This window comes from Myxine glutinosa, chromosome 4 (genome assembly GCF_964187855.1).
Source record: "Myxine glutinosa chromosome 4, kmMyxGlut1.1, whole genome shotgun sequence".
NCBI lineage: Eukaryota > Metazoa > Chordata > Myxini > Myxiniformes > Myxinidae > Myxine > Myxine glutinosa.
In genome coordinates, this window is record NC_136264.1 from 166,721,210 (window position 1) to 166,733,434 (window position 12,225).

Here is a 12,225-nt window from a genome sequence, read left to right on the forward strand (position 1 = left end):
GCCTATGAAATAAATCAGGAGGGCTGTGGGAAGTGAGTCGGACTACCTACCTACACTTCCTTAACATGCTAAACCCCTTAACAATCATGCAATCATGTATTTACAATGATCTGTCTTCATTGTTCCTGCGGAGGGAGGAAACAAACAACACACAACACTAACTTAACCACAAAATTTAACCTTAACCAGAAAATTCCAAAAACTCCACAAAACATTTTTACATACCCCGGTGGATGCCACAAGACACAACCTTACCTGCGGGGCCATCCCCAATGCACCCCCTAAATTTCCACGGGCCCTGTCCAGATGTTGCAGGTGAGTGACATGGCTCGGTGGATTTCGCCCACATTCATACAACACAAACCCCTTAACCACTCATTCTCATTCCATAAGTCATCATTACTCAAAAATCGTTTCACAGCACTTATTTCACTACACCCACCCTGCAGGACCATGGCATTGATGTCATATCATGTGTGTGCATTCCTCAACTAGGCAGCGGGGAGGTACCACACAAAAAGATGGTGGGGGCGCTTCAGGCTGTGGTGCCCGCAGTCCCAAACACAAGTCAACCGACTTACAAGTTCATTGCCCCCCCCCCTTTTCCTCTTGGCCCATGGCAGCCCAACGGCCCCTTGCCGCCGTTACCTCGCCGGTGAGGGTCTCCACACACACCAGGCTCCTCCGCGGCCTCCTGCTTCAGCGCAGCAACACGGGTCACCCGGGGACTTCCTCACCCCGCGGCGCCCAACCAGACTCTCCACCGACGAGCTCCAATTTCCAGTTACCACCGGCTGCCAGGGGTAATTGCCGCAGAGGAGGGCCGCAGGCATCGCTCCTCAGAGCTTGATCTGTACCTGCGGACACACACACCTTCCCCACCCACAAGACCCCAAAACACAACTCCTCCCCCGCTGCCATTCAATTCTCCACACAACTCTGCACAATTCAGCACAAATCCATAGCTGGTGTAAAAGGTGTTACAAGGCTTGCCATGGCCTGCTTCATTTGAAATCCCATTCACAATTCAAATCATTGAATCATTACACATTTCCATAAGCACAATAAATCACCCCTTACTCATTTCCTCCAATAATCGTCACTCACTCTCCAGTTTCCACTCTCACGACCACATCAAAACACATAACCACAACACAAAAACATACGCCACCCACAAGACACTGTGTGGCCCCCATTCCATCCCCTCACCGGCCATGTCATCACTCTCACCTGCCTCCCAACTCCAAATTACATGTCCCTCAAAATTTCCACCAGCAAGTCCTGGAGCCTGGGACAGTACTCATCAACACTCACCTCAAGTGCAGGTAATTATCAGTTGGTCAGGTCCAAAGTGCCATCCACCCACAAAATCCCAAAATTTCACATTGGGCCTACCAAATACTTCCAAATTTCTCTTTTGTCCCCACTACACTGGCAGGTATGTGGATCCGCATCCAACGGTGATCATCACTACACAACTACCTGTGGCCACGACAGCTCTGCACCTCTACCGTGCAAGGGTCATCGGGACAAGGTGAGCAGTCAAAACGCCAACATGGCCCATGAGTGTCCACAAGGGTGCGACCCACCATCCATCCTTCGGCCCCCCCTGCGAGGAACACGGCTGCACCAGCCCCAGCTGGCCAATGTGGTGAGCACTTGCTGCCAAAACACACACTACCGCACACACAACCTCGGCCCTGGGGGGCATCGGTGCAGTGCAGGGCAATGATTTTCCCCTTCTCAAAATATCTTTTTCTCTTCCCACAAAAGACAGGTCCTGGGTGACAGTTGTAAATAAATTAGTGTTTTTGTAAATAATGCTCCCCACCGGCTTTATGTGTAATTTTGAAGACCATTCCGCAATTCGGTTAGTCTGTGGTGTTACGGGGTCGCCCCCTTACCTCTGGTCTCGGTAGACCTCCGAACCCCGAGAGGATCCCCGGCAGAAAGATGTGTTATCCTTGGTTGAAATCCAGCAAATAATGAAACCCTCAATGGAACCAGCAAATGAAACAGTCAAATCAATAATGCAACCACACCAGGTTATAAACAAACAATAATATATTATAAATCACATACAAAAAGCCATACAACAATGGGGGTAATCACCCCTACTTTCAAATCTTACGATGATATCCTTATCAAGCCCCTTAACCCCAAACTCACGGCACCTCCCCAATGTCTCTGCACCCTTCCAAGGCGAAGTCCCAATGTCTCTGTGCGCTCCCACGATCGGGGAGTCAAGGCCCGATGGTCAATTGAGGTGTAGGCGAGTGAGACGACCCTGAGGTCACGTTGTTCAGCACCCAGCAACACAGCGGTGGAAAGGACCCTCACCAAGACGCGCTCCGACGTACACGTTGCGGTTCAATCTGCGAGCCTCCGTATAATTCTCACGTGCCCTTTCTGGCACAGCCATCCCCGGCAAACCACCAGGGAATAATGCCCAGCCGACACGACCAAAACCGGTTCACTGCCGGTTGCTCGCGTGGCGAAGATGGCGGACGGCTTTCCCTCGAACCCGGGCTTTGAGGCCAGGATCCTCCGGAACCTCAATGAGGATACCCGATGACACAGGCTCCACGCACTCCGGCGATAACTCTTATCGCCCGAACTTCCCTTCAAGGACACAAAGTTCACTCGCACTGTACGTCGAACGCTCGGTCCGGAGCTTCAACAACGTCTGTTTCACGATCTCCTACCGCCTCTCTCTTCTTCTTTGCTCCACCTCTTCCAGTCACGATCCGGATTTCCGGCCACATTTTACCAGGAGCGCTTTTAAATCTTTTAACTATAATAACCCTTTCCCTTCAACCACAATCACCGGAATACTTAGAATCAACAACAATAATCATAACAACAACCCTTAGGGCCGAATCCGTAACAGTAGGCATGAGTCTGTTAGGTAGAATGCAACGCAGCAGGCGGGACATATTTAGTGTTAAAACTGTCGCACTCAGGGTGAGGTTAAAAGTAGAGGGTAACCACACCTACAGTCACGTGAAAAAGTAAGTACACCCCATGTAAAGTTTTGACTTTTTCAACATATTTCAACATACAGCTATTTGATCTTCATTTCAACAATATTGACAGATAAAGGTGATGTAATATAACAAATATCATGAAACATTTACATTTTCTAGTCCATTGTATAATTTAAATAAACGTAAATGCAAATTTCGCATGTGGAAAAAGTAAGTACACCCTTGGCTCTAATAGGTGGTTTTGCCCCCTTTGGTAGAAACAACCTCAAGTAGGCGTTTCTTATAACTGTCTACCAGTCTCTGACATCGACTGGGAGAAATTTTTGCCCACTCCTCTATGCAGAATTCTTTCAGCTGTGTGATGTTTGAGGGGTTTCTTGCATGCACAGCTCGTTTCAAATCCCCCCACAACTTCTCAATGGGATTTAGAACTGGGTTTTGTCTTGGCCATTTCAGAACCCTCCATTTCTTTATTTTCAGCCATTCCTTGGTGGATTTACTGGTACTAGGGCATGCCCGTACTATATATAAGCTAGGACGTGTCCGTACGTGGGTGCCCGTTCCTTGCCAAAAAAAAAAAAAAAAAAAATTTGTGTAGGCGTGTGTGTGTGTAAACATCCTAGGGCGTGCCCGTACGTGGGTGCAAAAAAACATGCGTGCAAACAACAACAACAAAAAAAAACTTTGAAACCACGTGGCAGTAACGACCACAGAACCCCCCCCCCCCCTCTATTTACATGAATGGTTTGGTCCATTCGCAACGACCACAGAACCCCCCCCCCCTCTATTTACATGCAATGGTTTGGTCCAAAGCGAACGGTTTGGTCCATTCGATGTGATTCGATGATTCGATGTGAATGGTTTGGTCCATTCGCAACGACCACAGAACCCCCCCCTCTATTTACATGAATGGTTTGGTCCATTCGCAAAGCCAAAGCGAACGACCACAGAACCCCCCCCTCTATTTACATGAATGGTTTGGTCCATTCGCAAAGCCAAAGCGAACGACCACAGAACCCCCCCCCCCCCCCTCTATTTACATGAATGGTTTGGTCCATTCGCAACGCCAAAGCGAACGGCGAACGGCTAAATCGCCATAGCTCGGTAAGTACTTGTCCGATTAATTTAAAACCTTGAAAAGGCACATCCTCGGGTCCCCAGCAATATACCTGGCAAGTTTCAAGTATATCGGACCGGTAGTTGTCGAGAAACAGCGGTCACAGACAAACAGACAAACGTACAAACGTACAAACGTACAGACAGAGATTACTGGAATTATAGATAGATGTTGAGGGCCATTGTGATGTTGCAAGGTCCACCTTCGGTTGAGCTTCAACTTTCCGACAGATGGCCTCACATTATCCTCAAGCACCCTCTGGTACAATGAAAAATTCATCGTGGATTCTATGATGGTGAGCTGCCCAGGCCCTGATGCAGCAAAGCTGCCCTAAACCATAATATTTCCACCACCATGCTTTACAGTTGGTATCAGGTTATTGTGGTCAAATGCTGTCTTTGGTTTTCACCAAACATGTCTTCTGGTACTGTGGCCAAATAGCTCGACCTTTGACTCATCTGTCCAGAGCACATTGTTCCAGAAGTGCTGGTCTTTGCCTAGGTGTTCATTGGCAAACTTTAGTCTGCCCTGATGTTCTTTCTGGACAGCAAATGTTTCCTTCTGGCACACCTCCCATTTAGATCAAATTTGTGCAGCCTCTTTCTAATGGTAGACTCGTACACATTGACATCAACAGTGGCAAGAGCTACGTGTAGGTCCCGTGATGACATTCTGGGGTTCTTAGAGACTTCTTTCAGCACCTTGCGGTCTGCTCTCGGGCTGAACTTGCTGGGGCGGCATGGCCTGAACAAGTTGACAGTTGTTTGGAATCTTCTCCACTTGTAGATGATCTTCCGGACTGTCGAATAATTGATTTCAAATTGTTTGGAGATCTTTTTATATCCCTTCCCAGACTCGTAGGCATCTATAACCTTCTTTCTGAAGGCCTCAGAGAGCTCTTTTGAACTCGGCATGGTGACGCCGCACACTTCGACAACAAAGAGCAAACCAAACTAAATGTCTGAGGTTTAAATTAGACAGGTTCCTCCAAGATCCTCTCTAATGATGTTCTAATCATTTGCACCTGAGCTGGTGCACCTGATTCTAATTTTAGGTATTTGAAGTAGTGATAAATGTAGGGGTGTACTTACTTTTTCCACATGCGAAATTTGCATTTATGTTTATTTAAATTATACAATGGACTACAAAATGTAAATGTTTCATGATATTTGTTATATTATATCACCTTTATCTATCAATATTGTTTAAATGAAGGTCAAATAGCTGTATGTTGAAATATGTTGAAAAAGTCAAAATTTTACATGGGGTGTACTTACTTTTTCACGTGACTGTAAGTGTCACACGAAGTTAAAGTTGTTTCGGCCCGGGACGGGCCTGGAGGAAAGGAGGGTGCAGTGTTGCGGTTTTGAGAACCCCTCACTTTGTAAATAAATAATCACTTCTTGTAAATACCCCATCATTTAAAAGGTCAAAGGTCGCACCCATAGTTAATCCATATGAAACACGTAGGACACCATAGGACTGTCAGTTATTTCCTTAGTATGTGTTTCAGATAAGGCTGTTCCCAATAGTTGAATCTGCGTTGCATTAATTAAAGAAGATAGGCCCCATTCTGTCCATTTTGCCAGTCTCTCTCCAAATTGTGTTACGCGCCTCTGCTCGCCCAGCAGCGTTCGCTGCCTCGCTCCAAACGCCATTACGCAAGCGGTCAAGCTTGGGGAAGAAGGGGGCAGAGCGCCAAGAACGAGGCATCACCCTGTCAACGAGCCGTCAAGGGCGGAGCCGGTGAGCCCTCGCTATCCAACCAGGGCTGAGGTGAGCTCACTGGCGGGCATGTCTCTATGAAGCGCGCATTGATTTCAAAGCGCGTTATATAAGCGCAAGTGCGAGGACTGCTTTTAGAACTGCGCAGGGGACCATTGCGATTGAAGGAACTGCGCAGAGACGGCTGATTGTAACGTTATCCAGAGGACAGCGCGGAGGCGCGCTTGTTTCAACGAACTGCGCCGGGGATTGCATTGAACGGACTCATTGGGAAAGGCGCTTGATGAACCTATTGATCGGGAGGCGCGCTTGGTTCAATGAGCTGCACAGGCAACCATCGTTTGATACGAACTGCCGTTTGATACGGACCTTGATTGATCGGGAGAGAGAGAGCATTCGGCACGCTATACATACGCAGCATTCGAGCCCCTCGCATATGTAAGGTCCGGTCGCGCGCCAACTATACACGAAGCTGCCTGCTGTTCTTCGCCCGTGGACCCGGAGCCTGGACCGGAGCCGGATCCCATCGCCTGGAACCATCTGCTTGGACCTTCCCCTCCCACCACAGCTACCATCCCGTGTGAGTCTGTCTGATTGTCCGGGGCTATAAGACTGTATGGATAAGATTGCCCTGTGTCCTTTTGCTCTTCTTCTTCTTGTATATTCCTTTCGTTTCCTCTTCTTTTGGTTTTGTACATAATTAATAAACCCTTATTTGTTCTTCCTTTACTTTGGTTTCCTCTCCATCCGATCGCTTTAGTCTTTTCCCCATTGAGTACCTGTGGCATGATTTCGGAACCGCTCAGGATCGGGTTTAGTCTCTGTTAATGGCCCGAGTCGCGGCTCACTTCGCTCGGCGTATCCATTAACGCTGCGGCTTGGGTGGGAGTTATCTCCTCGCTTTACGGCCGGTGGTAGTACTTAGGTACTAAGACTAATTGGGCTTACAACCCTACCTACCACCGACCGGAAGTGACGTCATAGCTTCCAGGATTGGGGGACGGCCAGCTTAAAAGACAAGGGGATTAACCCTCCCTTGATAAAGGGGAGCGCCGACCCCCGAATCAGCAACAATACTTTCCCTGCGCAGTCAACTTGGTGCGAGCCATCTCGTCTGTTTTTTTCTTTCATCCAATATGGCTGCCAGACCACGTGAGCGATTACATCATAAATGCGTATTCTTTAATATAATTGTTATGTAGATCATGCCCAATAAATTTCACACTGATCGGATTAAGCGTTGTCCCTGTCGAATTATGACATCATAATTGAGGCACCAATGACGTCATCGTTAATAACACTTATTCCCCATGCGGAGTTCTTTACAATGACCCACATTCCAATTTTCCATGCAGCGGTTTCGGAGATTTTGAGGTGCAAAGTTTTTCAGTTTTTCCAAGATGGCGCCTGTACCACGTCACCTATGACGTTGTAGCGACCCATGGGTCCCCCAAGCGAGACCAGCAACAGAATCTCCTTGCTCCAGCCGGTGACGTAACCGGCGGGCAAACCACGGCGCTGGGGTGGCCGGTCACGTGACCACCAAAGCGTGCCGCGCATGCGGTTATAATCCTTTGCACCTGTCGGTCACGTGACCACCAAAGCGCGCCTCGCCTGAGAGGCGTGGCTTTCGGTTTCGGTTGTGCTTGCTGGTTGTGATATATATGCAGCCCGATAAACGGGCTTTTCAGAGTTCCCGAGTTGGTTTTACAATAAACATCTTCTCGGACGAGTTTGTGTGTTGCCCGTCACTTCGTCCGTCTCAAGCAAGAGCCCTGCTCTTCAACGTCATAATTGTCATTAAAATATTCTACGGGAGGAAGCACTTGTATGGTGAAAACTTTGTGTCCATCAGACCAAAAGTTGCAGAGAAAAAAATTCATACTGATCAGATCAAGCATTATACTTGTCGAATTATGATGCATAACGAAGGCACCGATGACATCATCATTAACATATCTTATTCCCAAAGGGGAGTACGTGACAATGAGCCATGTTTCAATATTTTCCATTGAGCAGTTTTGGAGATTTCAAGGTGTGACGTTCTTCAAAGATGGCGTCCATACCATGTGACCTATGACGTCATAATTATGAATAAAAAAATTCTCCAGGTGGTGGCGCTCTTCTGGTAAAATTTCGTTTCAATTGGACCAACGGTTCCCAAAAAAATGAATTTTAGAAATGCAGACATGCACGCACGTACACAACCGATCACGTAACAGTTTTTCGCTTTGCGATCCACAGGGGATAAAGGCTTTGCTAATTGAGGTTTCAGTACCCAGTAATTTTGGTCTAAATAACGCCGAAATGAAGAAAATGACCAAATACCAGGATCTCATGAATGAAGTGGTGGGTGGTTCGTGTGCAGCCACCCAGCTGGTGGTTGCATCATTCCTATGTGGGTGCATCTGCCGCTGATGCAATGCCTCTCGATAACCAGTTATCTGGTACTCATTTTGCCGACCTCAGAAGGATGACAGGCTGAGTCAACCCCACCTGGCGGTAATTCAACGGGATTCGAACTCAGGACCTTAGGATCCCAAGCCCACCGCCCTAACCATTAGTCCGACACCAGGTATAGAAATAGAGTCAAAAGAAATGAAGAAAAAGAAAGAAAAGAAATGAAGCTGAAGAGCGCCGAAATTATACCAGTGATTCATTGAAGCCACGGGAATGGAAAAGAAGAACCGAACGGAGATCTTAAAAAACATCCCATGAATTATTACTGCAAACAAACTACTGTCGGAAGCTATCTGGGGCTCAGTGATGATCCTGAAAAGAGCCCTCAGAACGGCGTATCAGTTGCTCTGATAACAACACAACTTAGCCCATGAATGATGATCCTTCATCGAAACGAAGGTGGATACTTTCAGACCTCAACGATTCCGGTCTTGCTGGCGAGGTTTTGTTTATTCGCAGCTGTCCACGCTCTCCATCAAAATCGAAGTTAAGTAATTGTTCCCATTTGTATTTTCGTTATAACTGTATTTATTTTATGGTGTGTGTACGTATAGTGTGTCCCGAGGAAGATTTTCAGTGCAAATCTTTCATACCTGTATAGAAAATCGTGTTAATTCGAGTCGTGTCTTTTGAGGCCTTGTACAGTGTCCAACCTTGAGGCTTTGTTTTTCTCTCAGCGGTCCGTCGTTTGTGCTCCAATAATTTTCGTTCTCTGTTTTTCCCAGTCTTTTCACCCCATAGCCTACTTCCTTGTTTAAAATCTCAACTCAAAAATATAAAAAAAACCTAAGAAAAAACATTTCCTTCTCTGTGCTTATTCGTTGTTCTCATTCGTGTATTTGTTCTTATTCGTTCGTTCGTTCTTCAACCACGTGTTTCTCCCCCATTTCCCCAGATAGTTTTCACTGTTAAACTTTAAAATGTTTACACTTTCCCCTCAAGTTCTGTATTCCGTCGTATATTATAACACCTTTTTCTTCTTCTTCTTTAAAAGCTTGTTTACGACTTGCTCACCAAATCTATTCATCCCAAAAAAAAATTCCATCTCTTACAGTGCCTCTATTCTACATTCCCTAAACTCTCCTGCACTCCATCCTCCCTCCAGCGTCCTTAAACGTATTTTTGACTCGAAGGTCACCTTATTTTGCAATAAATGTTCGTTTCCCATTAATCGTACACTTTCTAAAATCCAATCTCACCCCTCCCCTCCAAATCTTCCCCATAACCCCTCCCCTCCAAATCTTCCCCATCACCCCTCCCCTCCAAATCGTCCCCATCACCCATCCCTTTCAAATCTTCCCCCTTGCCCCTCCCCTCTAAATCCTCCCCATCACCCATCCCTTTCAAATCTCCCCCCTTGCCCTTTCCCTCCTAAACTCCCCCCACACACCTCCCCTCCAAGTCTCCTCCTCGCCCCTCCCCTCCTAGACTCCCCCTCGCCCCTCCCCTCCTAGACTCCCCCCTCCCCTCCAAATCTCCCCCATATCCCATCCCTTTCAAATCCCTCGCCTTGTCCCTTCCCTCCTAAACTCCCCCCCCTCCCCCCTTCAAATCTCCCCACCCTCATTTCTTCTCAATTTCCCCCCTCTCGCTCCCCCTCCTCAAAGCGTCCTCCCCGCTTCTTCCCCCTTCCAACTCTCACCTCCATCTCCCCCAACCTTCTGCCTCGCTCTTCCCCCTCCTCAAAAAACACCTCATTGTGCCTCACTCAATCACCATTAAACCTTTTGTCCGCCGCATCCTTCCCTTTCTCCGAGCTATTCTGAAATCTCTGACACACCTTCAACAGCTCTCCCTACCTCTTCCACCTCTTCCACATCTTACCCAACCCCTCCTCCCCACTGTACTGTATCCGATGCTCCCACTTCCTCTTCATTAACGGTATGGACCTCAAACATCCGGGGCCTTCGTTCAAACTTAACTGATCTCTCCATACAGGTTGCTTCTGACAAACCAGACGTGATCTGCTTAACAGAAACTTTCCTCCTTCATGATGTCTCTGATTCCTTAGTATATCTCCTGGGTTACTCCCTCCTCCGGTATGATAGACCTGAGCCTCGTCCTGGAGGTGGGGTTGCTATCTTTATCAAAAACTCTCTTCCTCACTCACCCTGCAATGCACTCTCTCCACCTCACCCCCAGGAATACCTCTGGCTACGGCTTCCCCTTCGCTCCCACCTCTTGTTCATATGTATGTTGTACCGTCCACCAAACAGTGATGACTCCATCTACATCTCGGTGTTTGATAATATGGACCAACTTCTATCTACTCATCCCAACTCTCTCTTCCTCATGTGTGGTGATTTCAATTGTCACCATGCCAGTTGGATGGGTGTGGGTACCTCTCTCACCAGCCATGGCTCCTCAGCAAAGGACTTCTGCGACTCACTGGGACTGACACAATCTGTTAATTTCCCGACCCGGATCTCAGTCAACGGAGCATCTTCTCTTCTGGACTTGATTATGACTAACTTCCCTGAAAATGTCTGCTGCTCTTCTTCTGCTCCAATCGGCTCATCTGATCATGTGCTTGTTAAAGTGGACATCTCTCTGGCCATTCTCAGGGAGCCTGCTCAGCGTCGACGAGTCTGGCATTTCACTCAGGCCAACTGGCACGGTCTTCAAGCAGCCATCAATGATCTGGACTGGTCTCCCATCTCTACCACCTCTGACATCAACTCATCCTGGGAATTCTTCCAAAGTAAATTGCTCTCTCTCATGCACAGATTTATCCCATTTCGTCTTTAGTTGTCATACCCTTCCTCCCGTCCATGGTACACGGAATCTTGTGGTGAGGCTGTTGCCCAGAAACAACTTGCCTTTGTCTCCTGGAAAGCAAATCCAACGGAAGGAAATCTCATTTCCTTTCAGAAAGCCCGAAACAAGTGTGTGTCCACCCTCAGGAGAGCCAGGAAACAATATCTCTCCGTTCTCAAGACCGAACTCCTTATCTGTCTCCCTCTTCCAAATCCTGGTGGCATCTGGTCAAATCTGTTTCTGGTGTTTGTTCCCCCTCCATCACCTCCCTTACCTCAAACGGCTACACAGCTGACTCCACACGTGAAAAAGCTGAATGCCTCAACTCTGTGATTGCCTCTAAATCTTGTGTCACAAACCCATCCCTCTCTGTACCCACCGTACCCAGTCGTACCCAGCTGCTCCTGAACTCCGTGTCCTTTCCTCCTGACAAGGTGGAAAAGTTTCTGTCAACCCTCGACTCTGATTCTGCAACTGGACCTGAAGGCATCAGCCCACGGGTCCTAAAATCCTGTTCTTCCGCTCTTTCACTCCCTCTCTCTGTTCTCTTCACCCTCTCTTTTGCTCAAGGTCAACTGCCATCTGCTTGGAAATCAGCCAACATCACCGCTTTACACAAAAAGGTGCAAAAACAGATCCTAGCAACGACAGACCAATCAGCCTTCTCCCAATTATCAGCAAAGTCATGGAATCCATCATTGCTTCGGATATGAAATCTTTCCTCTTCTCCAATGGCTTGATCTCTGATCATCAATTTGGTTTCAGACCAGGTCACTCTACTCTGGACATGCTGCTTCTGCTGTCTCAACAATGGATGGAGATCCTCAATGCCAAACAGGAAATTAGAGCTGTCTCCCTCGACATATCACGTGCCTTCGATACGGTCTGGCACCCCGCTCTGCTCACCAAACTCTCCTCCTTTGGTATCCATGGAAATCTCCACGCATGGCTGGCAGACTTCCTCTCTAGTCGTAGTCAACGTGTGGCCCTGAATGGGTTTCTCTCATCTCATCTTCCTGTTCAGGCTGGAGTTCCCCAAGGCAGTGTTCTGGGCCCTGTGCTTTTTCTGGTCTTCATCAATGATTAGGGTGGCATAGTTACGAACCCGGAGGATCGGTAGCCGACACAATTTCGGTCTTCGAGGCCGGCCGATAGGCACAGTGTGACCAGAAGGGACGA